The sequence below is a fragment of the Haliotis rubra genome, unplaced genomic scaffold (assembly GCF_003918875.1).
Source record: "Haliotis rubra isolate DU_JTF1 unplaced genomic scaffold, ASM391887v1 Scf361, whole genome shotgun sequence".
NCBI lineage: Eukaryota > Metazoa > Mollusca > Gastropoda > Lepetellida > Haliotidae > Haliotis > Haliotis rubra.
Window position 1 is genome coordinate 831,043 of NW_025767037.1, and position 25,792 is coordinate 856,834.

Here is a 25,792-nt window from a genome sequence, read left to right on the forward strand (position 1 = left end):
AATTTAAAACCTCGCAACAGAACTTTGCTGTAAGCTGAAGTAAACGACATTATCAGGTAGAAAATAAGCTCAATCATACTGCCACACTGTGCAACATGCTAGGATGCCCAGCCCTGTCTACACTGATTGGTGTGATTGGGCGCTGAGGCCGACCCACCACTGTACTCCTGAGATAGCTGGAGCTAGTAGTAGACAGCGCTTGGCTTCCCACCTTGCTACTGAAAACATTAAATGTTACAGTAAATGCCCTGTTGTAGGTTGTTTTAACGGAGTCAGTGCGTAGACTGCAATAAAATAGCTTTTGAATGGTATTATCATGACGTGAATAAATATAATTAATTCAGATCTTACTCACAAAACAATCAACTGAAAACATGAGAATATAATGGATGAGAATATGTGAGAGTTAATGAACTCAGATTGTTTGACCATAAATACTAATACTGACAGATACCTTGAAGAACTTAAGAGATTGATTATTTATAACTCAACCATATACTATATAATCTATTCATACCATGTTATACATCTGTTTAAATTCATGTTTTTGCTATCATATCAACATAGATTTCCGTATGGATGGTCTAATTGTTAATCTTTTAACAGGTTGCTCTTTTGTGTGTTTTACTTACACAGCTCTCATCAGATATTTCTGAGTCTGCTTCCCGTCTAGTTCTTACATTCTGTCCACTCCGACCTCTGTACGTCTGACAGATATTTCACCAGTAACCCGCCAATCGGCAAGTAATCGACAAATATATACCAGGATGCCTACCAAAGACATGCTGCATGCTGCCGACGACAGCAAGTTCCTGATATCTGTAACTAATGAGGAGCCTCCACAATCTTGACTCTTCCTCTTTTGGAGATGGTACCTTCAACACGTGACTTGTACTGTTTTACCAGATTTGTACAATCCATGCATTTGGCTATTGAAAGATGTTCCCTCTATGCTTTACTACCCGAGAAGAAGCAGACGTCATACATGGATTTCTTCAGACAATTTCTGAGATCAACTTGCAAACATTACTGTTTTTATTTATGAGACTGCTGCATGCCACTCCTATTGTATTTCAGAGCTTCAGAAAAGTTACCAATTCAATATCCAATCCATGTGGAAGAACGTTCAAGCATGCCATCTCCAAGCTGCCTTTTAGACTCTTCTTGCACCGTGCTGTTGCTGTTCCACTTGACGGACTGTGATGATGAGGACACTGCACGAGAGCACCAACGTGTGATAAATCGCTGGCGATATGATAGAACGTGGGTGGAAGGTGGTGAACGTCAACCACATTGACACTTTTGAAGGTTAACACTCCTAGGTAGCCATAGTATCAGACTGCCATCCCAACAACTACAAGTTTATAAAATTTTCACTAAACGTATCTTTCATGAGATAAAGAGTTTAAAGGGGACATCTGAATCAGATATATTTTATTGAGCGTCAGATGAGAATAACTTTTCTTAAATGATTGACCAAACCGCCCTGTTGTCCATCGCACCATTCACAATGAAAGGTAAAGGTAATTAATATCACCTGAATCCGCCTCTACTCTAATGACACGAGCGGATTCGACAAGGTATACTTCTAATCAAACGTCCAATGTCAACTCGGTTCATCCCATCTCATTCGTCCTGAAGGGCAGCCACACATTCGTTGAGGGTGGTTGGTGTGTGTCAGACATGTTCGATGGGTGGCAAGACTGGCCATGGTAGGATGGAACTTATGTCCTTTGAGGTTTCGTAATTGTATTGAAATGTCACTCCAGGGCCATTTGCAAAATTTCGTCTGTGTACCTCATAGCATTCAGTTCCACCCAGTCACCATCATTGACGTCCTTGCTGCAGCTATTATCCCACCACAGATCGTAATGCACCAACCTCCAAAAAGATCCCTATTCCAGAACGCATGGCCTGACGTAGACACCTGTTGACACTTGTCCTGCCGTCGGTGAAGAAGGAAACGTGACTCATTGGTGAAGAGAACTCTTCTCCTCTCCCATGTCAGGATGCCGTATACACGTAGACGTCGTCTAACTGTTCATGCAGATCCATCCCTGTTGCAAGGTATTGTACAGGCTGTAAGGGTTGCTCACTGGAACCTGTGTCGGATGTGTGTGGTTCGAATCCATCGCCCGACACTGGGTAGTTACTGTTGGGTGGCCTCTAGAGAGACGTTCTATAACAGTTTAGACGGTTTTGCTGAAAACAACTGGTGTTTCTCTGGACGTTGAATCGTGATCTACAAGTGTTGAAGCAAAATCTTGATGTTAGGAATGTTGGCGTCAATAGCTTGGTTGGTTGTTCAGCAGGTGACTGATTACAAAATGATTTGCAAACATATTTGGCGTATTTCTCAAGTGACACGTTGAATAGAGGTAACATCTTAGAGTAATGCTGAGGCAGATTCTTTAATGTTGTTGTTACTATTGTTTATAAATCTCCTGATGCAGTCTTCGGCAGCTGTTGTTTTGTTGTGAGGAATTTAATCCTGTTTCCGTTTGGCTTCATCCAGTTGACTGCTATTAACACCTTGATTTCTTTGATGTAAAATTCGATTTCGTTTCACGCCGTATGTTGTTTCTGAAGGTACAATGGAGGCATACATCAGTGTAGAGGTGGAACGGTAAGTAATGATTCCTCGCAGTGCTTCCGATAGGCGAAATATAGAGACTGAACATCAGTGAACCGAGACGTGAATCTAATACCCCATATTGATCTGATGAAGACACTGTGGACTATATCGACTGAGTGTGTTCAGTTGGTGAGGTATGACAGCATCCAGTGGAGTGCAGTTTCCGTGAGACGAGTTCATGTTAACCGTAGTCCTCCGAGTTGTGTGCGGTCGATGGAATTATCAGCTCCTGTTGGGTCCAGGCGCACAAACAATGTGCTTTCTCACGGATTTGTTTTGTACGCTGACTGGTATATCTCGAAACAGTTCTCGTGGTGACGATCAAACAGTCTATTGCAACATACCATGAGAGGTTTCTGCAAGAATGCGACTGATCAATCACATAACTAGATTCATTAACGTGCTTGTCCCTTCGGTTTATTACAAGCTCAGTATGTGGTATTGGAAACAGTGCAAGTTAATTATAAGCGCTGGTTTACATTTATATTAAATCTGAAAATATCGTAAAAAGGAATTTGCATTTTCGAAAAAGAATAATGCATTGAAATAAGGAAATTATTGCAACTGACGTGACACAACTATCACTGCAACATATTGAGTTGCAGGAAGCAAAGCCGTGCATCATTGGATGCGTAAGTTTCAATAACAAGAGCGATTAAATGAAGGCTGTGAACTCAGCAATATTCCAGCTATTGTACCGCCGCTTAAAAGTAAACATACATTTCCACCAACATTTACATGATCGTTTGTTAGACAACATTTCTCTTTCTTCATGCCAATGTCTGAAATTATAGTGACGATTTGGTAGGAACAAATGATTAGCTCTCTTTCCATTTAACACAATTTGTTGCTTTCTAATGTATATTTATTTGCAGTTTCATATGCACCAAACGCACTTTTGACTCACCCGGATGCATATGTGGTTGATTCACCCGCAAAAGCTGGATCTCCAGAATCAAACCTATATCGTCACTACAGACCAGAAACAGGAATTGAAGAATATTCTCAACTGAAATATAGTGTCATGAAGGAAAAAAAATTACATAAAATACTTTATAATAATAATAAAAATAATAATAATAGAAAGCAAGCAATTCCACAGCTATTTTAGGCGTGCTAAGGTTGTTGGACAGAATCTGAAATTTGAGGTTGATTTTGTTGATGGCGATGTACTGCTGGACGGTACAGCGATGGGAGTAAACCAGGTGAAGTCCTTCACCAAGTCTACCCAGAGTCGGTCATTTGTGGAGAAACTTTCTGAGAAACCATTGCATCGTGTGTACATGCAGTGTGTGGAACAGAATAGCAATCCCTCCGACTCCTTCGCCTGGATGAAGTCGGCTGGGCTTAAATGTGAAACTGAGGGCTTCCTTTTTGCTGCTCAGGACCAGTCACTTCCCACTCGTAATCGCCAAAATGTGATTCTTAAAGAAAATATTAACATGAAATGCCGACTGTGTAATGAATTTACAGAGACTGTCCAACACCGTGTCAGTGGATGCCCTTCCTTGGCACAAACAGCATATCTTAAGAGACATGATGGCATGGTTCGCTGCTTTTATTACCGTCTTCGCCATGCCTGTGGCTTTGATTCCGAGGTCCATCCATGGTACGACCCTGAACATGTTCAGGGCGTCATGGAAAATGAGGCTTTTAAACTTTTGTGGAATAGGCCCATATACAGCCTCAGAAGAATTCCTGCCAACAAACCTGATCTTGTCCTTTTTGATAAAGCCAATGAATTTATTTATGTCATTGAAGTTTTTGTCCCTTTTGACAGCAATGTGATTGGCAAGATTCAGGAAAAGCATGCTAAGTATGTGGACCTCGCCTTTGAAATGTCTCACTTGCATCCAAAGTACACTGTCGTCAGGCTCCCCATTGTTCTCGGTGCCCTTGGTTTGGTACCTCCTGATCTCTTGGCGCAGATTAGGAGAGTGTCCGGGTTCTCCACCGGGAGTACAGCCCTTCTGACACTCTGGGTAATACAGAAGGCTGCAGTGTTGGGGAGTCTACATATTCTCCGGAAAGTTCTTGGTGGGTTCGACTAGGCAGTGTTTACTGGGAGAAGTCCCATTCGCTGTCTGGGCGGCGTGTAGTGGGGGCAAGGGCCCTGAGCTGATGACGAGTGTTACCATCCTGACTGTACCAGGATCACCCGAACCCTCTCTGCTGCATTTTCATCTTTAATCTGTAAAACATAATAATAAGTGCTTTGCATGGCCCCTATTTCCAGCTATATGCAGCAGATCAATGGTGCTTTACATGTTAGAAGTCACTTTATTACAGCTCAACCAGTAGATGAGAAAAAAATGTTTTGAGTTTTCTCTTAAAAGTTGGGAGTGAGTCACTGTTCCGGATGTCAAGGGGGACCGCGTTCCACAGGGCGGGAGCTGCCACTGAGAAGGCACTATCTCCAGCCGTTTTTGATGTTGATGGAACAAAAAGTTGCTCCTGGGCAGAACGTAAGGTTCTAGATGGGTGGTAGACCGATAGCAGGTCCATTAAATAAACAGGCGATGACTCAACATAGAGAGCATTGTACGTCAAGACGAGTAACTTGAGGGAGTGAGTGAGTGAGTTTAGTGTTACGCTGCACTCAGCAATATTCCAGCTATATGGCGGCGGTCTGTAAATAATCGAGTCTGGACCAGACAGTCCAGGGATCAACAGCATGAACATCAATCTACGCAATTGGGATACGATGACATGTGTCAACCCAGTCAGCGAGCCGGACCACCCGATCCCGTTAGTCGCCTCTTACGACAAGCATGGGTTACTGAAGGTCAATTCTAACCCGGACCTTCACGCGTGACGAGTACATTGAAACTGGCCCGATGTTTAATGGGCAACCAGTGAATATCTCTGAGAAATGGCGTAATGTAAGAATCCTTTCTGGTGCGGGTGACAACACTAGCAGCCTTGTTCTAAACTCTCTGTAAGTGAGAGATTACGCCAGATCCAAACACTAGAGAGTTACAGTAATCAAGTCTGTTTGTTACTTGAGACTGAATCAGAACTTTGCAAGTTTCGTTAACAAGGTTTCCGGTGTTAGCGATTTGAAAGTTTGCTGCTTTGGCTGAGTTGAGTGCCTGATGTTTACCTGACATAGTTCTAGCCATGACAACGCCCAGGTTCTTGACAGTTGTAGCTGGAGCAACACAGACCTTGTCCACTGATGGTATCTGGAATTTTGACGAGCTGTTGTAGAGTACCAAACATAATAAATTCTGTTAAGTTGCAGGTAATTAGCAGACATCCAATCATGAACGTCGCTGATGCAGTCTTGTATGCTATGGATTCTTGTGCTAACATTCGATGGTCTAACCGCCACATACAACTGCTGATCGTCGGCGTATCCATGGAAGTCCAATGCGTGACCTTTGATGGTGTTCCCCAGTGGCTGGATATAGCACGTGAATGAAACAGGACCTAACACGGATCCTTGCGGGACACCGTGTTTGGTGATTTTCGCGGCCGATGTTACACCGTCCACTTGCACATCCATGGATCGGTTTCGCAAGTAAGCCTCGATCCAGGCAAACACCTTGCCAGAGATGTCGAGTGTGTTTCAGCCTTGACAGAAGGATGTTGTGACATATGGAGTCAAAGGCCGCGGAGAGGTCTAAGAGGACGAGAAGAACAATCTCCTTGAGGTCCATGGCTCGGAGTACATCATTTTGTATTCTCATAAGGGATGATTATATATAACTTTATTCAGCAGAAAGGCCACAGGCCCATGTACAATATATATTACAATACAAAAGGTATGATGTGCACAATAACTAGAACATATTTTATATATTCACAATAATAATGCGCTACGTCGCATAAACGCTTCCTAAATATAATTTGCATACATATATAAATAATTGCTATTTTCATTTTGAAGAAGGCGAATGAGAGAGTTTCTATCTTTACAGTCAATATTTAACATGTATCCTGTTCTTAAATCATCATATTGTGGGCAAATAAACATAAAATGAACTTCATCTTCTAAAATGTTCTTACAAAATGGACAAAATCTTAATTCTCTTGGGATATTATTTCTTCGGCCTGTATTCTTCATAATATTTAATTCACCGAATCTTAAAAGTGATAAAAATCTTCTTAAATCTTTGTTATATAATGTTGACAAGTATGATTCCATATTAAACGTACTTTTCACACATGAATAGAACTCTAAATTAGAATATTCATTTAACATAGAAAATATACACTGGATGCTACAATATTTAACTCGTTGAGAGAACTGTTTAAAAAATAAATCAGTGTTAACAATATTTTGAAACTCCCACGCATAGCTGAAACCATAAATATAAATTAATTTCCTCGCTTCAGTTACCCATGACTTGCGGTAAATATCGTCCATTCTTTTTAACATAATATAGGTTTGTTTTGGATATCTAGTCTCTTCCATAATTAATAATTTACACCAGTTCTTAACACATCTTATTATAGAATCACAACATATATGATGACGACCGCATTCAGATAAAACAGCTGCATTTGTTGTGGTAATACCAACACCAAGAACATATTTACAGTATTTTACATGAAATCTTTCTAGAATTAGCCGCTCTTGAAAACCCCATATTTCTGAGCAATATAATAAGATAGGCTTAATTTGTGTATCAAACATTTGAAATAAGACAGTAGGAGAAAGATTTTTCATTTATGATGAAGCTGTTTAATTGGAAAAAGGGCTTTATTAGCTTTCTGAACGAGAGTCTGGACTGCTTTTGACCAAGATAGTCTGCTGGAAAATAAAATATCCAGATAGCTGTAATAGCATGTAGTTTTCAACTTCACATGGTTAAACATCCACTTTTCGGTCTTCTTCACTATACCTCCGTTGCGAAAAGCAATTATCTCTGTTTTTGTAAAATTAACCTTTAAGCCCCATTTTGTGCAAAATTTGGATAAAATATTAATCTTTCTTTGTAAACCTATAACTGTGTCATAAAATGTACATAAATCATCAGCATAGAATAATAAAAAGAGCTCTAGAAATTCTGCTCCAACAAAAATACGTCTTTCGTCATACGATGTAAGATCCTCTTCAAGTTGTTTTACAAACATACTAAATATTAATGGACTGAGTATACATCCTTGTCGTACACCACTCAAGGAATTGAAATATTCTGAAATGCTAGAATTTGATAGTTTTACAGCTGAAATTGATTTATTGTTCATATCACGCACTATTGAAAGCATTTTACCACGGATATTGTTTTGAGAAAGAACATACCATAATAGATCTCTGTTTACACAATCAAATGCTTTATGAAAATCAACAAATAAACAATAAAATCGACCCTTAGACTTGGACAAGTATTTTTGAATTAAAGCCTGTAAAGTAAAAACATTATCAACAGTTGAATAGCCTGAGCGGAATCCAGCTTGACATTCTGGATTTAAATCATACACATCAACAAATGCTTTCAGTGATGATTCAGTGCTGTGTGATCGCTTATAGGCCGACTGAAATATTTCAGTTAGTCCGTGATCATTGATGTGTGATTGCAGTTGGGAGAGAACAACCTTTTCCATGATTTTTTAAAGGAAACTGAGGTTGGAAACTGGGCGTAGGTTCTTAAAAACATCCGAATCCAGTGATTGTTTCTTTAGAATGGGAGTCACAATTGCTTCCTTGAAGCATTGCGGGAAAACGCAAGATTCTAAAGTCGAGTTGATCACTGAGGATGCTGGAGAGGCGACCGCTGGGAGACAATGCTTAAGTATCCATGTTGGGATGGGATCTTGTGAAGTTGTCTTGTTTGGTGCTGCCTGAATCACCTTGCTCACACTACACTCAGTTGCAGGAGCAGTGGAGAGTACTATGCCATGGAATCCGGTGTCGTATTTCAAGGCATTGTGGCCGGGACCGGAAGAAGTAATGTTGTCCACAATCCTGTCCACTTTGTCTATAAAGAAGGTAGCTATATCATTCGCCCGCTTCATAGACACAACCTTAGTTGCATGTTTGTGTGTATCAGCCTTTGTTTCTGTGAGAGACTTAACAATCCTGTACAGCTTTTTAGTGTCTTTTTTGTTGTCGACTATCTGTTTCGTTTAATGAGACAATTTGGACTTACGCACAAGGGAGTTGACCATATTTCTACAGACTTGAAACAGTATAAATTATCATTCTACAGGCTTGAAACAGTATAAATTATCATTTTGTGAGTAGAAGAACATACCAAACATGGTAGAATCAAAAGTTGGTTTAAACATTTCATATAATTTCGATTAACTGCTGAAGGTTCTCCCTAGATCCGGATCAATGTCCATATAGGACTGACACTGTGTAACGTCCTGTGGTTACTCTTGCCCTGGACATATTCCGGAATATATGCATTCATATTGATCAGTTATTTATCGAAAGTCGTTTCAATAACCAGCGATGGCCACCCGTGCATGTTTTAAACAACTGCAGTATTTACAGACCAGCGTCTTGCTGAGTATTGAGTGTTCAGAGCACACTGACACAAAATCTATAAACGATTTCATCCGACTTGGAAACAAATATTCGGTGTCCGGCACTGTTTTCCTCTGTCCTACGGCGGTTGTATTATTTGTAACTGTACGCGATGCAGGTGTAGCCATTTGATACGAGGCTTCAGCTGTACGTGGGAGGCAGGCGGACACAGGTCCAGCCGCTGAAGCTTCATTGTTCTCGGATGGAGGGATGAACAAACATAACAAACATCGTGTACACATTTGCCAACTTACCTTTTTTACAGAGTGGTATACATGCACATTAACATATACACTAGTGTTCTGGGTACTCTACTTGTGTACAACATGTGCCATGCTCTCTCACGAAAATTAAATTGGATGTTTGGTATGTCATTGAAGGAGTCACTACACTGTTGTTATTGTCCTTCATACCAGACAGAAGTTTTACCATCTGTACAGAGAGATTATTTAACTCAAAGCTGCAAGTGAGTTCAGGATGTGGCGCAAATTTCCTTCATCCCTTAAATTTCGATGTAGTCGACAAGAACGATCACGTAAAATCTTACACTTGGAATCATATCTAGGGGTTGGCTTCAAGGCAGTACAAATGCTCATGGATCTTTAATACCACATCTTTTCTTTCAGGTTTCCTTGAACAATACTTTGATACGATGCAATCTTACTGCATCAAACACATTATATTCGACCAATGGCATTACAAGCTACAGCCCATGGTCAGTAGACGGAAAATATCACTGTTCTCAACTCGTAGCCAGAATCTAAACATGTGACATTACGTATTAAGTTCAGTAAAGATTCCTCCCTCAAATTAAAATTATCATGGTCTTTTTTATTTGTTTAAAAAACTCAACATGAAAAACTCGATCCAGTAAATTGTTTAAAACAGTCATTCTTCATACAAAGTGATTTACAATCAGCTATACATTAAGGCATTATCTCATTATACATATCGGTTGATCTATGACGTCACTAATCCTAACAACTCGACATCAAAGTGTGTTGATTTTATGACTACCGGTGGAGCGGGTCGTGGTGTTAATCCACGGACGCTTTGTTCCACAACCCTGTTCAGTAAGTGTTCTCGTCACGCGGTCGGCATTAGTTTGGATTAACTACATCAATGTTTTGGTAATAAATAGATTCTGAACTTGTATTTCACCACTCGTATAAAATGTTTGAATGAATGAAATAATGCAGTCATTAATTTTGATGACGACTTAGTGACGCCATTTACGAAAACGTGATGACTTGCCTGGAATCCATGTTTTAAGAAACCGAATCTGTTAAAAGATGTTTTGGGTATAATTTGCCCCACATAGTAATTTCTCAATACAATTTTGATATGAAGTTATGAAAGTCATTGAGTGCACCCAAGAGAGAGACACTCATGTATGAAGGGTTGCTTACCTCCCAGCTGAAGATGTGGTGGTACAGAAATACTTCTCACAGCCTTCTCCACAAGAAACTTGTCAGGAACAATATGGATTGGCTTTATAACAGACGCTATCTCTTCCTTAAACTGTCCAGTATGTTTTCAATCGCCGTGACGGATATGAGACTCGGAGAGTACGCGACGCATCGCACCTCACCACCCTGCGGCCCAGTGGATTCAAAGTTGTAAACTTCTGTCAAGTTTTCCACAATAAATCCTTCTTGGTGCGGCGAAGCAATAAACAGAGGTATCAATCATAGATGCGTCCAGTGTTAACAGAAGCCATCACCGACGGATATCAAATATTCGATGCGGCGGCTTAGGAGAAGGGGTTATTGATTTTGCCACTGAAAGCTTTTCAAGCGTGAAAAAAATCGGTAAACTTTGTCAATGGTCCCACCTAGCGGGATAGAGAACTACGTGACACAGATTGTCCTGATAACACCGGCTGAATATCTCATAATTTACCTCTTGATAAAAATCCTACGGGTGACTAATGGGTTTGATCAAATCATTCACCAAAACCACCAACACGCTTAAATACCACATTTTCAGCTGCACTGATATATGGCTCTAACTATCCAAAAGTGTCATTTGTAGCTTTATTGCAAACTTTGGTCATTTGTTTATCAATACACCCATATACATATTGATATAACCATCACTGGGACAGATTGCAGCTGCAATCTCTGTATTTTCAACCAGTGCTGGTTAATTCCATGCAATACCAGACATTCACTAGTGACAATAGCATCGTGCAGTAATTGCAATATTTCATAGTATGCTTGGTTGGTATTTAGTTCTATTTTTGTATTATTGTATTATTGTATATGTGTTGTTTAAGAATCAGCACATTTGAAATTGGTGCTGCTACGGGGTATTGGGTATTGGGTATTGTTTTCCTGTGGCCATGGACGGTAGCATGACCTCGCTAAATACTTTATTGTTGTTAATTATTGGATTATGGCGGTCTACATTGATTTCTATTCCCACTTACAACTTCTGGACCGGTTTTACTTGCCCCCTTTACGATCAAAGTAAGTAAATAATGCTAGAAACAATGTGCTTTAGGAATCCTGATCCTTTTATGATTTATTGATTGATTTAATGAAGTGTACTCAAACAAGTCACTAAACGATGGCACATCTAAGTTGTCTACACATAACTTTACTCACCAAAGGCTGCATAGCATAATGAGATGGTTAGCAGAGATCCATATATCCAGGTATATACTTAACCTTATTGATTATATGATAGCCAAATCTTGAAGGTTTCTTTAATAATGATAATAATAATAAGAAGAAAAAAAATTCGGAAAAATGCTGTGTGTATTTTGTTTCATTCTATTTATGATGAAATATCTGATTTACCTTTAGTAAAACGGAGGCCAGTTAAACAAACAACTGAAATTAATTGAAAAATGAAATTAATTTATTAAATGATATTATTTCTATGACACTTTCCGCGGACTGTTCGTTACATGAAGTTAATTGTTGTGTCTATGCTGCCGCTCGAACGTTGGAGGAAAGGGATGTTGGGGGTGCAAGGATCAACTTCTTGTACAAAAAAATGATTTTGGAAGAGGCTAAAACATATCATCGCAACCTCTCCATGTGCTGGATTGATCACAAAAAGGCACACGACTCTGTCCCTCACGAATGGATTCTGAAGTCTCTTCGTTGTATTAACCAGCCGGAGCGACTACTTGATTTACTGAAGTCTTTAATGAGTTGCTGGTCGACTCAACTTGAGATGTACTCGCAAGGGCAGGTGCAGACTTCGGAATCTATTCCAATCAGAAGGGCAATTTTCCAGGGGGACTCCTTCAGTCCTTTGCTTTTTGTTTGTCTCTATATCCTTTGAGCTTTCTGCTTAATAGAGAGGAGCGTTACCATCCCGGACCTCCTCAGCACAGATCCCCAACAACGCTTAATCATCTTCTTTACATGGATGACATCGAGCTCCTTGCCAAAGGAAATACCAATTTGAAAGAACATGTTATCCTTGTCGAGTCTTTTTCTAATGATATTGGCATGACATTTGGGCTCGACAAATGTAATACTATTCATTTGAAACGTGGCAAGGTAGTTAATAGTGGATCGGTCAAGATACAGGGGGAGGAGTTATTGAGCATCTTGTGGAAGATCGGGCCTACACCTATCTTGGAATGCAAGTTAGAGACAAGCTCCAGAGTGCCCAAAATCAAGATAAACTTCGGGCCGAGTACAAATCTCGCTTAAAGAAAATCTGGAGCTCAGAGCTAAATGCTCGAAACAAGGTCAAAGCCACCAATACTTTGGCTGTGCCAGTCCTTTCCTGTTCCTTTGGAGTAGTTTTATGGACAAAACAAGACATCCAGAGTCTTGACCGCCTGACCAGAAGGATCATGTCTGATAACAGAGCCCACCACCCTCGTTCCTCTCTTAACCATTTATACATGCCAATCAATTCTGGAGGGTTTGATTAATGTGGAGGCTCTTCATGATAGAATTTTATTGTGTACTTTTGCACATATTTATTCATCGGATAATCCTCTGGTGATGTATGTCAAGAATCATGATGAAAGCAAGGAATTCCACAGGTTGTTGGACAGAATCTGAAATTTGAGGTTGATGGACGCTACAGCGATGGGAGTAAACCAAGTAAAGTTATTCACCAAGTCTGCCCAGAGTCGGTCTTTTGTGGAGAAGCTTTCTGAGAAGCCATTGCATCGTGTGTACATGCAGTGTGTGGAACGGAATAGCAATCCCACCTACTCCTTCGCCTGGATGAAGTCGGCTGGTCTTAACTGTGAAACAGGGGCGGTGGGGTAGCCTAGTGGTTAAAGCTTTGGCTCGTCACGCCGAAGACCCGAGTTCGAATCCCCACATCGGTAAAATGTGTGAAGCCCATTTCTGGTGTCCCCAGCCGTGATGTTACTGGAATATTGCTAAAAGCGGCGTAAAACCAAACCCATTCAGTCAGTCCGTTAAATGTGAAACTGAGGGCTTCCTTTTTGCTGCTCAGGACCAGTCACTTCCCACTCGTAATCGCCAAAATGTGATTCTTAAACAAAATATCAATATCAAATGCCGACTGTGTAATGAATATAGAGACTGTCCAACACCGTATCAGTGGATGCCCTTCCTTGGCACAAACAGCATTTCTTAAACGACATGATAACATGGCCCGTTGCTTTTACTATCGTCTTCGCCATGCCTGTGGCTTTGATTCCGAGGTCCATCCATGGTACGACCCTGAACATGTCCAGGGCGTCATGGAAAATGAGGCTTTTAAACTTTTGTGGAATAGGCCAATATGCAGCCTCAGAAGAATTCCTGCCAACAAACCTGATCTTGTCCTGTTTGATAAAGTCAATGAATTTATTTATATCAGTGAATTTTCTGTCCCTTTAGACAGCAATGTGATTGGCAAGATTCAGTAATGTATACTATTCAAAACAAACAAACGAATAACCAAGAAATCTGTTGCGAAATTGTTGTATTTTCAAACATGTATAACTCGTCCACAAATAGACTTTAGTACATCAGTTTAGAAGAAGGAAATGTCTATGCAACCAAGTGAATAATTTTAGAGCACAATGGTGACGACGTAGCACGGTCCCGACGTCGGGTCTCCTGTCTCTCAGTCCAATCTCTCTCAACTTGTTCCGTACAGTTTGACCGGATATCCTCCGAAGTCCAGGTACCCTGGCTGCTGTGCTCTCACCTGTGGCAGTACGATCACGCAAATGCAGTACCCGGATGTACCGATCTTGGGCTGCAGTGGTGACTCGAGGTCTGCCATTACGGGGGCGGTCATTTGTTATACCTGTTTGGTTGTAACGAGCTGCAAGCCGTGATATCGTGCTCAGACTAACATTGAGACGCCTGGCAACAGAAGGTTGCTAATCTCCAGCGTGCATTCTTTCAATGGCGATGTTCCGCGTCGCAGCGTCAAGACGTGGCGTAGTCATTTGACCTTGAAAATCTTCAAAACGAATGCACATTTCCGAAAGTAATCTGGATTTGTATAGCCAGACAGTGCATGCTCTTTGCTGCACAATTTCAAGGTAATTTCTGTTGCGTTGTGGCGATGGCCTTTTAATCCTTGTAAGAAGTCTCATCAAATTCAAGATTTTCAGGTAAATTCTATTTTTTACTTGTGTAATTGTGTAAAATCATGTTATCAACACCCTTGTCACATATTTTGATGATTGTTTTAACACAAAAGGGATTTAATAGATTTGTAAAAATACAAAACGCCTATGCGTTTCTTTTTGGGGATAGTATATAACGTGTCACCATAGCTAATGTTGAAACAATCTTGCATATATTAAGTAACTTCCATGCTATCGCGTGAAAGAAGACCATGAGACCTGAATACTCAATAAACTACTGAAGCCACTCGTCCTTTATGTGTTATTCGAGCACAACATTGTGCAACACTGTTTATCTATGTACACCAAGGGAATGGCCATGTCACTCTATACAGCACTGTTTAACTGTGTACACCAAGGGAACTGCCATGTCGCTATATAGCACTGTTTCTCTGTGTACACCAAGGGAATTGTCATGTCGCTATATAGCACTGTTTAACTGTGTACACCAAGGGGAACTGCCATGTCGCTATATAGCACTGTTTCTCTGTGTACACCAAGGGGAACTTCCATGTCGCTAAGCGCGTTCTTCATATATCTAACAGAAGTAGACTTTAGTCACTGATGTAAGTGCAATCTTTAAGCCACTACAATACACAGCCATTGCCCACGATTTAAATTCGACCAATCGTAGCATAGCTGGAATATTGCTGAGGACGTTAAACAAACACGCACATATACATTATGAAAGTCTTAATATGTAACTCGTACTGCAACATATTCTGTAACTTCACAATTTTGAATAAATGGAAATATTTCTGTGAAACGTAAAACATTTAAGTCTCCGCAACCCCTTCCGCAATCGTTTTAGGTACTGCCCAGGTTGATTTTGACAGGGGCTATCATCTCAAGGTACATGTGTTTATCTGAAATGTAGTTTCTGTGTTCCCGCTCAGCTTGTCATGTACTGAACAAAAATGTTCGTCATGAATATTTCTGGGGATTTTTTTCTGTAGTGAAGACTGATTTGACTGAGCACACTATTTTAAATAGCATATTTCCATCAATCAATCAATCATTCAAATTGATGACTGATTGATAGTCACAGGTTCTGCCGTAAAATTCAATTCGTCGTATACTGCGTTGAACAGTCACGCCTATCATAGCATATACTACTGTACAATATGCATCTAATCACATATTGCGTTATACAGACACGCATATAATCACATATTGCGTTATACAGACACGCACCTAATCGAATATTGCACTGCAAAACAAGCACAAAGTTCTGGGTATACCGTCTACGTGCACTAGCAGTGACAAACTTGATGCTTAAGGAAAACTACAAGGATGATGAACAAAAGTTGCATTATATAGAATTGCTGTATGAGAGAGAATAAAAGTGCTAATGTGAAAAGGGCAGATATTTTGGAAGATATGGATTTAAAACCACTTTAAAGTTATTTTTTGAGTTGTGTTCATGAAACATATATTTTCTCCAATACGACAGCAGCAGCGAGAAATTCAAACGTATATTTCACCAGCGTGAAGGAGCTAGTTAGTATTGAAAAACCCTTCATCCATCACCAGTGGTCGTTATACTGTCTACTGTATCGTGTGATACCATCATTTATTTAAAACAGGAGCAATTTGTCCCCGTGTATTGATGTTTGGCGGTCATGTTGTTTACAGAAGCTGATCAATATTCTGTTTGTCTTGGCGTGGAATGAGTCGCACCTAATGCAAAACCCCTCTGATCAATCGGAACAACAGAACACAATATGGAATAAACAGTTATGAACCGTCACAACAGTATTTCCTGAATTTGTACTGGTTAATTTAAGGTATAGAAATGGTGTAACCTATCAGTTAGTGTTTCCTGAACCGAGCTCGAGTTACGATTTGCTACCATAGGACGGTTCTCAGTGTTGGCCTAAAACCAACAAGTTTGTTTACATGGGGATTGGTTGCACTTGCGACATAACTTCCGAACCGTCCTTTGGTCTGCCTTTCTTCCACTTTGTACGTATGTGTAGCTCTGAGCTGCAAGCCCAACCCTGATATGCTTCTTGTATTCAATATACTATTGCTGTTTTGTTTATACAGTAAAACCTGGTTAGAATGCCGCCCATAAAATGCCAGTGGCAGTGTCTTTTCTTCCGTGCAGTTTCTAGAGCTAATTCTCTTTTAGTATTTCTCATGCGACACTTTCCTTTGCACTCACTTTCCTAAATCACAAACTCATTAGTTTGAAGTTGATTACAATATCTTGTTCATATGCTTAGTTGAATTTGATTTGATTGATAAGACTTATAATTTGACATAAAGGTCGTGTCAGTGTATGTCTGCTTGAGGTCACGGGATGCCTCAGTCTTCAGAACAATCTTGGACTTCAGAGCAATGGTCAGACATTACTGATGGCATTACTGATACCATTTTACATTATGTCCTTGAAGTCTCTCTCCCTACTTGTTTACATTTGCTTTTATCGATGTACAAAAGGTGCAACCAGGTTGTACAGTAACTTCAGTTTATCAGTGACGTTGACATGGAGATACAGCAGAAGGGTGGCACTGTAACCAGGTTGTACTGTAACTTCAGTTTATCAGTGACGTTCACATGCAATTACACCACAGTGGTGGCACTGTAACCAGGTTGTACTGTAACTTCAGTTTATCAGTGACGTCGACATGCAATTACACCAGAATGGTGGCACTGTAACCAGGTTGTACTGTAACTTCAGTTTATCAGTGACGTTCACATGCAATTACACCAGAATGGTGGCACTGTAACCAGGTTGTACTGTACACTTCAGTTTATCAGTGACGTCGACATGCAATTACACCAGAATGGTGGCACTGTAACCAGGTTGTACTGTAACTTCAGTTTATCAGTGACGTGGACATGCAATTACACCAAAATGGTGGCACTGTAACCAGGTTGTACTGTAACTTCAGTTTATCAGTGACGTTGACATGCAATTACACCAAAATGGTGGCACTGTAACCAGGTTGTAGTTTATGTAACTTCAGTTTATCAGTGACGTCGACATGCAATTACACCAAAATGGTGGCACTGTAACCAGGTTGTACTGTATCTTCAGTTTATCAGTGACGTGGACATGCAATTACACCAAAATGGTGGCACTGTAACCAGGTTGTACTGTAACTTCAGTTTATCAGTGACGTTCACATGCAATTACACCAAAATGGTGGCACTGTAACCAGGTTGTACTGTATCTTCAGTTTATCAGTGACGTGGACATGCAATTACACCAGAATGGTGGCACTGTAACCAGGTTGTACTGTAACTTCAGTTTATCAGTGACGTTGACATGCAATTACACCAAAATGGTGGCACTGTAACCAGGTTGTACTGTAACTTCAGTTTATCAGTGACGTGGACATGCAATTACACCAAAATGGTGGCACTGTAACCAGGTTGTACTGTAACTTCAGTTTATCAGTGACGTGGACATGCAATTACACCAAAATGGTGGCACTGTAACCAGGTTGTACTGTACACTTCAGTTTATCAGTGACGTGGACATGCAATTACACCAAAATGGTGGCACTGTAACCAGGTTGTACTGTACACTTCAGTTTATCAGTGACGTTCACATGCAATTACACCAAAATGGTGGCACTGTAACCAGGGTTGTACTTCAGTTTATCAGTAACTTCAGTTTATCAGTGACGTCGTTTATCAGTGACGCAATTACACCACCAAAATGGTGGCACTGTAACCAGGTTGTACCGTAACTCCAGTTTATCAGTGACGTGGACATGCAATTACACCAAAATGGTGGCACTGTAACCAGGTTGTACTGTAACTTCAGTCTATCAGTGACGTACTGTAACTTCAGTCTATCGTTCACATGCAATTACACCAGAATGGGGGCACTGTAACCAGGTTGTACTGTAACTTCAGTTTATCAGTGACGTTGACATGCAATTATACCAGAATGGTGGCACTGTAACCAGGTTGTACTGTAACTTCAGTTTATCAGCGACGTGGACATGGAGTTACAGCAGAAGGGTGGCACTGTTATCAGGTTGTACTGTAACTTCAGTTTATCAGTGACGTGGACATGCAATTATACCAGAATGGTGGCACTGTAACCAGGTTGTATTGTAACTTCAGTTTATCAGCGACGTGGACATGGAGTTACAGCAGAAGGGTGGCACTGTAACCAGGTTGTACTGTAACTTCAGTTTATCAGCGACGTTCACATGCTATTACAAGAGCGGACATATTTTCTCGTGGTGATTACACAACACTTGAGATGTGTTGCCAGCAGTGTTATACCCTTCATGTCATGGACAACCTGGTGGTAGTATTGTATTCCATACACAGAGAAATTGATTCTTGGTTTGTTTAGTTGACAACCGCTGGGAGCAGGTATGTGCTATTGTGCGAATGCATGTTGTTTCTGCAGTTTTGAAATTAATATCAGAATTATGGTGAAACTGACGAGGTCGTTGAAGATGTTGACGTTGAGGCGAGATTGGTATCACAGGAAGGTGTCTGTACTGGAGGCGTGCTTTATGGGCCCGAGGAAAAATAAACAATGAACAGTAAGAGATTTCCTGTCATACATAATTCTACCACAGCGCAAACACGACAATGCCCTATTTTGGGAGTGACACCATATAAAGAATGACTTCCTGAAGGCCGATTTGGACACTCTGCATAATTACACCGTGTATGATGCGCTCAACATACAGGTCAAAGCACACTCTTCGTAGGAGAATCGTGAGACGTGCAGTTGGAGGCGTGTTATCAAATGTGGCCTGCAGAAATACAATCTCGCACGTGAACAACAATCGTCATTTTATCGAATTCTCATTCAGTACAAATTGTCTGTTAATTATGAAATGAGTAGTGTCTACGCTGCATGATGCCACATTTATGTTTAGGCGGCAGACATTATGAAGCTTAAATTTGATCTTAAATATGCCTGGAAATTCCTTTGACAGCGTCTGTAATCGGTGGCCGTAGCGCACAGATATTTAAAATAGGTGCCTGATGTAATGAATAAAAATTTAAAAAATAGTGATTAAAATATTGAAGGAAGGACTGTCATATGGGTTACAGCTGAAGTATTGTAGTTCCAGACTTCTCGTAGACCTTAAACGCACTGATTTCTCTGTTACAAATCATGTTTGATAATTTTCCACTGATAACCGATTCATCACCACTGTTTTGTTGGCAGTATAATACCGAATTTGGATACCTGTCGGAAGCGTGAAACAAAAGCCTGTATTTCTTTACATTGGACTTAATCATTTCATGGTACCACGATGCATATTATATTGATGTCGCCAGTATTCATGACATGTATGCACCAAGCGAATCAAACCAACCGAGACCGACTTGGGCTAATGCTTCATTTCCCAACATATTCAGACCTACGAAAGATGATTCATGATCAATATCTGATCCATGTGTTCTGACACATAAATCTCTGTCTTGTACTGACATGTAATCAATGGCAACATTTTCTAACATGACTGCCATATTATTATAAGGCCCACTTAAAACAGCAACCTTGTAGCTGCCTCACAATCGCTTAATCAGATCCACTTTCTGACTTCCTTCCTACCAGGCGTCTGTGCAAAACCCCATCCAGGCTCGCATACATTCTTCCTACCAGGTCCATAAACAGAAACATTTCACAGGATCACACAGGTATGACGATCTCCTTTCAAGGCGCGCATACATATCTCATTTCCAGGTCCACATGCATCCACATACATATAACTATCTCCTTACCAGGTTCACGTACATACAACGATCTCCTGACACATCCGTGAATTCGTATCAACCGAGTTCGAGACATTGGGGTTCGACTGTATAAGAGCTTTCCGTACAACAAAGTACTTTGGATAATGTCCATCAAAGCCTACCAGTGGCGTCACAACATGCCTGAGGTCAGTGTGAATACTTTTACTTTATGAATTAGTGGTTATCCCATGGAGTCTAGAGAAATGCAGAACTGTTCGTAAGATCACGGGCATTTGTAAGAAAAATCTGCAACAATACTAAAAAAGACGAACCCTTCCTCTAACAAGTACAACATTGAAGATAACGAGCCAATATTCTCCTGACAGCACTGCTGATGAAGACGATCACTTCCACCGTTCTCTCCGTTACAAATCTTATAAAGGTGGTCATTCGTTGTCCAGCCTACAATACTGATAAAGACGATCACTTCTACCGTTTTCTCCGTTACAAATCTGATAAAGGTGGTCATTCGTTGTCCAGCAATCAATACTGATAAAGACGATCACTTCCACCGCTCTCTCCGTTACAAATCTGATAAAGGTGGTCATTCGTTGTCCAGCCTACAATACTGATAAAGACGATCACTTCTACCGTTCTCTCCGTTACAAATCTGATAAAGGTGGTCATTCGTTGTCCAGCAAACAATACTGATGAAGACGATCACTTGTTATCAATGAGGGAGATGGGAGCTGGTAGGAGACTTCTATGACACTATACATGATACAAGTGTTTTCATTTCAAACTACGTTTGCTCAGGTTTAACACCACGTTAAAGAGACATTCCATCTGTATAAAGTCAGCTGTGTGAGTGAGTGAGTTTAGTTTTACGCCGCATTCAGCAATATTCCAGCTATATGGCGGCGGTCTGTAAATAATCGAGTCTGGACCAGACAATCCAGTGATCAACAGCATGAGCATCGATCTGCGCGACTGGGAACTGATGACATGTGTCAACCAAGCCAGCGAGCCTGACCACCCGATCCCGTTAGTTACCTCTTACGACAGCATGGGTTACTGAAGGTTCACTCTAACCCGGACCTGTATGTATGTACGACACGCAGTAAGTCTTCGTAGAATCACTCGCATTTGACATATTTCACTGGCCAAGAACAGACATAATAACTAAACCCTCATCATCGACCCACTATATCTGGTGACGGATGAACAGCCACAAGTGGGCCCTTCAACGTTGGATAATCACCAGTCGCCAACGCTGTGTCTAGAAGCACATATTATTGAAGTCTGGAATTACGGGGATTGGAGCACTTGCTCGTCACGACAAGGCGGCAGGGGTTCTATTCCCCGTATGAGTACAAGGTCTTTTCATGGTGAACACTACCTCACCTATTTGGAGTTATGCATGGTATTTACTTAAAATACACAGTGAGACAGTGATGACTGATATAATAATCGTCTTTAGATTCTATTGTTATGTTATCTTATGTTGTGTGACATGCTATCCAACCCGCTGCAATACCGTGGTTTATACAGACCCGTGTGCTTGTGGTGCTAATGTGGGCAGTGTGTAATCCAGTATAGTGTCGATATATCATGCACTGTTCCACCACGCTAGCTGTAGAAAGAATGGCAGCAGGGATGTTGGCATTGTCAGGTAGTACAACATGGTGGCGCATGGTGCCGTAATGTGTTTGATATCGGCTACACCACATGGTTTCAGGAACTAATTCGAAAAATGTATTTTTTCACCTGGTTTATTATCGACAGTGGTTTTGGGTACTTCTGCATGTTACAAGTAAAAGTCCTAGTTTCTCACCTGACATAAGAATACCACTTTTTCTCTTCTATATAGATTCTTGCTTAGAAGAAATGCTACTTTCTAACCGAAAGCCGTTGTAGTTTATACCACACATTTCTGAGTTGACATATCAGTGACAAAAATAATTCCCTATTTTGATTTGCACACGCGTTTCTGTGTATTATTTAAGGTGAACACTAGACCTGCCCATGCGGATGTTAGTATCAAGAATTTATTACCTACGAGGGCGAACATATCGGGCTTCATATTTTCATACGATGCCCTAGGGCAAAATATAACTTTGCCATGGTGACGTGATGTCATGAACAATGCTATGACGTCACGTTTCTTCTGTGACGTTGTGTTCTACATGCCGCGACGGCGGGTAGAGAGCCTATGTGTGAAAGTAGAGTTGGGTTATTTTCCTCAATTTGACGACTTCGGTAATAAATAGAATATTATATTCGTGCCCATATCATACTGTGTTTACGACACTCGTGCCTAAATATCGGTATATCCCTCGCCGTCGCTCGGGAAATACCTACATTTAGGCACTCGTGTCGTAAACATAGTATGACATGGGCACTCATATAATATCCTCTATTTATGTTGTAGTTTCCAAAAGTATACTCTCTCTTTGTAAATGACCCCTGAACCAGCAATATTTCGCATTGGAAGGGAAATCCTTCCCTAATGATGTATCATGATCGATAGCTTCATCATGATCGATAGCTTCAGCATCATCGATAGCTTCATCATCATCGATAGCTTCATCAAATATTTCCTTTGTTTCATTCATATCATTATCGCCGCTATTTAGACTTTTACGACAAATCGAGTATGTTGCAGTAATAGAGACTGGTTATTCTCTGGCTTTGAGGTTTAATATTTTCTCAGTACAAATCAGTCAACCCTCATTTGTGCAAGTCATGTTAGCTTACGGGGATCAAGTACGCCATGATCCCACTTACCATTCCTCGATACTAGTAAGGTCTTTACATTTAAAATTAGTGAGAATATGAATAAGAATATTTGATTCAGTGGGAACTGATTAGCGACATAACGTTAAGTTTAGAACAACACGCCTTACCTGTACTTGGTATTTACTTCAAACCTGCCAGTCACATAGGCGAGAAACCTTTCTACTTATTACCATCTGTGCAGGAATTCAGGGAGTTGGCAGCAAATACTAGAGCAGGAGTTCGTGTTGTCCAATCTGTATTACGCAGTCAGTGGAAATCACTAATTGATTAGTAGTGTTCCTGCCTGCGTGTGCTCAGCGGGTAGGCGACACAGCTCTCACTGTATATCAGTATCGATATTGATCTTGTCTGATTGCTTCTCTCACAGACTTGGCAATACACATTATCCTTCTAAAGAATTTGAAATGAATTAAGAATTGAATATAGGATAGGTGTTATAAGGTGATTTCCAAATTGAAGAAGGAAGTCAGAAAATATGTACGCACTGAAAATGTGAAATCAGTAAATGCCAATACACGATGGCTGAATATCAACAACCTATATTCTGACATACAGTTTCAGTTGTACAGTAACAAGGTAATGCAACGGGTCAGCAGACATAAGTACATGAAGTAACCGGCTATAGAAGTAATGTAAGTTGATTGGCCACAATTTTGTCACTGTCGAATGTTTTGAATACGTCCCTCGGCTTTCTTGAATCGGGAATGGTGTTAGAGTGAGTGAGTGAGTTGGGTTTTACGCCGCTTTTATCAATATTCCAGCAATATCACGGTGGGGGACACTAGAAATGGGCTTCACATATTGTACCCATGTGGGGAATCGAATCCGGGTCTTCGGCGTGACGAGCGAACGCTATAACCACTAGGTTACCCCACCGCCCCGAATAGCGTTAGAAGCAGACGGGGCTATTTTCTTTGCAAGTCGATCAGGCAAAGCTCCGGTCGAAAAAGGCCTACTGCTTCCCACCACTAGATCATGTATTAGTACAGCCAGCCTTCCAGAACGTGAACCACACAGAACATTCTCGCACGATAAAACCTGTCATGTTTGTGAGTAACCGTCAAGGGCAGTTGCTCTTATTCAGCCATGCCGTCACTGACAATCACTACGACTTGAACGACAACAATTTATACTGCCAGATAACATAAGGTCACTATATTTAATTACGTCGGGGATCAGCCTGGGTCAGTATGTGAGGTGAGGTGAAAATGGGTTTAACGTCGTGCTTGAGAATATTTCGCTCATATGACGACGTGCTTGCGTGTGTATGTGTATGTGCGGCTGCTTGTACTAGCCCAGACTAAAGCTGATTTTATAGTGCTAGCCCACTGAGATACCATGCCGCAGTGGAGCATGAATACCCCACTCAGACACATTATACTGACTCCGAGGCGACCAGTCCTTGTTGTACCCATTAATGCCGAGCGGCAGGCAGGGACCAACAAGTACCATATTTTAGCGTCTTTTGGTATGATGCGGTCGGGGATAGAACCCACGACCTTCCGCTCTCCGGGCGGACGCTCTAACCACTACACCACGGAGGCAGTTGGGCCAATATGTATAACTTGTATAACAATCACTGCTGGAATTGTTGCCCTGGGGCTCCTTTCACAAAGCAACTTTACTAAGGTTAACCTTAACTCCCATTCTTTCCACTAAGGTTACCTTAGTGACTTACGATCACCTTAGTGCTTTGTGAAAGGAGGCCCTGGAGTCCGTTGTACAAAGCAATGTTAGCGCTAGGGTGACCGTAACTCCCATACCTTAACATAGACTTAAGGTAGTGTTAGCGCTAAGGTTGTTTTGTACAACGGCACCCAGGTCAGTATTGTATACGTAGCTGGTGCAATACCCGGAATGACACTCTCTGAAAACATTCCACTTGAGAGTTGTCCTTAACGATTAATACCTGATACACATACCCTGACGCTGGCATCCACATAGAACGTGCACGAGTGTGCTGATAGTTGAATGCTGTAGAATAAATACGCTGTGTACAGTGCTGCGGCGTCCGTGTTTTACAGTAAAACTACAGCCAGTTGTAACAGTTTGGTTGAGGTGTATAAGTCCTCATTTCTCAGATATAAAAAAATACATTTAAGTCTAAATGAAGTAAATGAACTCAACATATCCATTAAATCTCTAGCTACGTATCTTTGCTTTCAAGTTTATTTATTGCGCCGTGACTGCATGTACTCACCACGATTATGCCTCACCCCAAATACCCCGTTCAGTTGATGCTTAACTTACCCTATTCTGTCGCAATTTATTCATTTTTTCTTAATATCATGAGCTCTTTCGTAGGAGGTAATGAATAATGGAGAACTAAACGCATGATATATGACGAATCTAAGGTATTTATTCACGATTAATTGAAGGGCCAGTAGGCTTGAAGTCGATATTACATTATATTGAAAAACTTACCGCCATTGGTTATGTTTTTTGCCAGGTATAAAGTGGTTTTGGGTTGTTGATATGAAGTTCTATTTTAGTGCTGTACACATATTCATATGTTAGAGGATTGACTTGACGTAAGCGTCAATACTGAATTCTAAACTTCTTTCGGTAATCGAAATCCATTATTCTGTTCGATGGGCGTTAATACCCTGCACTCAAAGAGAGTGTTGCCTGACCA

The 25,792-nt window shown here is 40.8% G+C and overlaps 1 protein-coding gene across 1 annotated transcript in view; it reads right to left on the reverse strand.

The window, feature by feature from the left end:
• Window positions 1–23,346, reverse strand: part of LOC124285526 — a 38,122-nt gene extending 14,776 nt beyond the window's left edge. Inside the window, exon 1 of the mRNA XM_046721766.1 lies at window positions 23,265–23,346. The gene's annotated coding sequence lies outside the window, so the exon portion shown is untranslated. The remainder of the gene's footprint in view (window positions 1–23,264) is intronic.
• Window positions 23,347–25,792: the final 2,446 nt, after the last annotated feature.